This window comes from Anopheles maculipalpis (assembly GCF_943734695.1).
Source record: "Anopheles maculipalpis chromosome X unlocalized genomic scaffold, idAnoMacuDA_375_x X_unloc_1, whole genome shotgun sequence".
Classification (NCBI taxonomy): Eukaryota; Metazoa; Arthropoda; class Insecta; order Diptera; family Culicidae; genus Anopheles; species Anopheles maculipalpis.
This window is the reverse complement of record NW_026060413.1, coordinates 685,795-688,294: the sequence shown is the minus strand read 5'-3', so window position 1 is coordinate 688,294 and position 2,500 is coordinate 685,795.

Genomic DNA, 2,500 nt, shown 5'->3' with positions numbered 1-2,500 from the left:
CCAGGCGAGCCGTCATCCGTGCGACCAGTGATGCTACTGGATACACCTGGCAAGGTGTTCGAGCGAGTACTGCTGAACCGCCTGAACGACCACATCGAGAGACCAACGGAGCCGATGCTTTCCGAGCGTCAATTTGGCTTCCGATGTGGTCGCTCCACCCTTCAGGCGGTTGAACTGGTGGTCGAGGCTGCCAGATCTGCCATGAGCTTTGGACGCACTAACCGGCGCGACAAGCGTTGTCTACTCGTCGTTGCGCTGGATGTGCGCAATGCGTTCAACTCGGCGGACTGGCAGGCCATCGCGGAGGCGCTGCACGCAAAGGGAGTACCAGCAGGACTGCGCCGCATCCTGCAGGAGTACTTCCGGGACCGTGAGCTCACGTACGACACGAGCTCCGGCCCGGTAACACGTCGAGTAACGGCAGGAGTTCCACAGGGATCCATCCTCGGTCCCACTCTGTGGAACATCCTGTACGACGGCGTGTTGAGTGTGCAGCTGCCCGAAGGAGCAACGATCATCGGCTTTGCCGACGATTTAGCAGTACTGGCGAGAGGGTGCACACCGGAGGAGGCGGCTGGAGTAGCGGAGGAGGCGGTTACAGCTGTTTCGGGTTGGATGGAGCGACATCGGCTGCAGTTGGCCCCTGAGAAGACGGAGATTGTTCTCATCTCCAGTCTCAGAAGGGGCCACCCAGAGGTGCCCGTATCCATCAACGGAGTGGAGGTGCGATCCAAGCCTGCAATTCGCTACCTCGGGGTTCAGCTTCACGACCACCTATCGTGGAAGCCACACGTCGAGAAGGCCACGACGAAGGCACTCCGTGTGGTGAAGCTGGCCACCGGCATGATGCCAAACCATGCCGGACTGGGGATGGCGAAGCGCAGGCTGCTGGCGGGGATTGCGGACTCCATCGTCAGATACGCGGCACCCATCTGGGCGGAGGCGGTGAAGCTCCAGTGGTGTCGACGGAAACTGGAGCAGCTGCAACGGCCTTTGGCGAAGGGAGTGGCGAGAACCTTCAGAACCGTCAAATACACGACGATGGTGGTATTGGCGGGGCTGATTCCGCTTCACCTCCAAGTGTTGGAGATGGCCCGTCGACACAAGCGGAACCAGGACGCTTTGAGAAGGGGAGTGTTGATCGACAAGGAGGTGATCAAAAGGCTCGAGCGTTCGGCGACCATGGCGATGTGGCAGACATCATGGGACGAGGAGGCCGCACTTCCATCGGCGAGCCGTTTCGTACGCTGGGCACATCGCATCCTGCCGAACATAACTGCCTGGGTAGGTCGGAAACATGGCGAGGTTGATTTCCACCTGAGTCAGGTGCTCTCGGGACACGGCTTCTTCCGAGAGTACTTGCACGCCATGGGTTTCGTCTCTGCCCCGACCTGCCCATTCTGCGCCGACAACGTGGTCGAGTCGGCTGAGCACGTTATGTTCGTGTGCCCACGGTTCGCGGATGTGAGAACCCAACAGCTGGTCGACGAGGAGGGCGAGGCAGTTACTCCCGAACGGCTGGTGCCGTGGATGTTGACCAGTCCGGAGGCTTGGCAGTCAGCAGCAGAAGCGGCACGGCGAGTATGCCGCTTCTTGCAGCTACGCTGGCTGGAGCACCAGGCTACGGAGAACGTGGCGGTCATGGCTGACATCCACACAGCCGCGCAACGGGAGGAAGCAGCACGACGACAGGCCCGTCGCGAGCGGCATAACGAGGGACAGCGGAGACGGCGTCGAGAGAGGAACGAGCGACTGGCTACAATCAACCCGGACGAAGGGGCTGCCATATCGCGTCCTATGGTAGCCCAACCGAGGAGAGACGTACGCAACGCTGGTCCGCCCTCAGCCGAAGTCCTCCTTCGTAGACGGCTGAGGCGAAACCAGCAGCAGCGGGCGTATCGGGAACGCATGCGAGCGGGTACACTCCCATCCGTTCGTCCGGGGAGACTGCGCCGAGACAGGGAGCCACCGACTGCGGAGGAGGTAGAAAGGAGACGGGCAAATCGGCGTGAACGGGAGCGAGCGAGGCGACAAGCAGAAGCCGATCGCCGCCGCAACCTATCAACCGATCGATTGAGTGGAGTCACCAATCAACCGCCTTCAATCAACCGGAGCAGGCCGATACCGAGGACGTTTCGGCACCAACGGCCTCAGGGGACGACAACGGCCAATCACTCGTCAGGGAGCACGGCGAGTAGATTGGCCCAACAACAAGCGCTTCGTCAACGGCGGCGGACAGACGATGCCGATCGCAGACGTGGCGTGATGTCAGAGGACGCAGAGGCTGCCACTACAGAGGCGGAGACATCCGCGCGTTAATTTTCGTGGCCAACGGGCCTTTATTAATGTAAAATAAAAATGAACTTAAATTAAGGAGAAAATTAAATAATAGGAGAAGCGCCTGGCCCATGCGCGTGTTTGGGTCAGGACGCATTACGGCCGACGGTTACGCCCGTTTGGGAAGGCCGCCGGCTAGGGTGTTAGTGCGTGTTTTGTAACC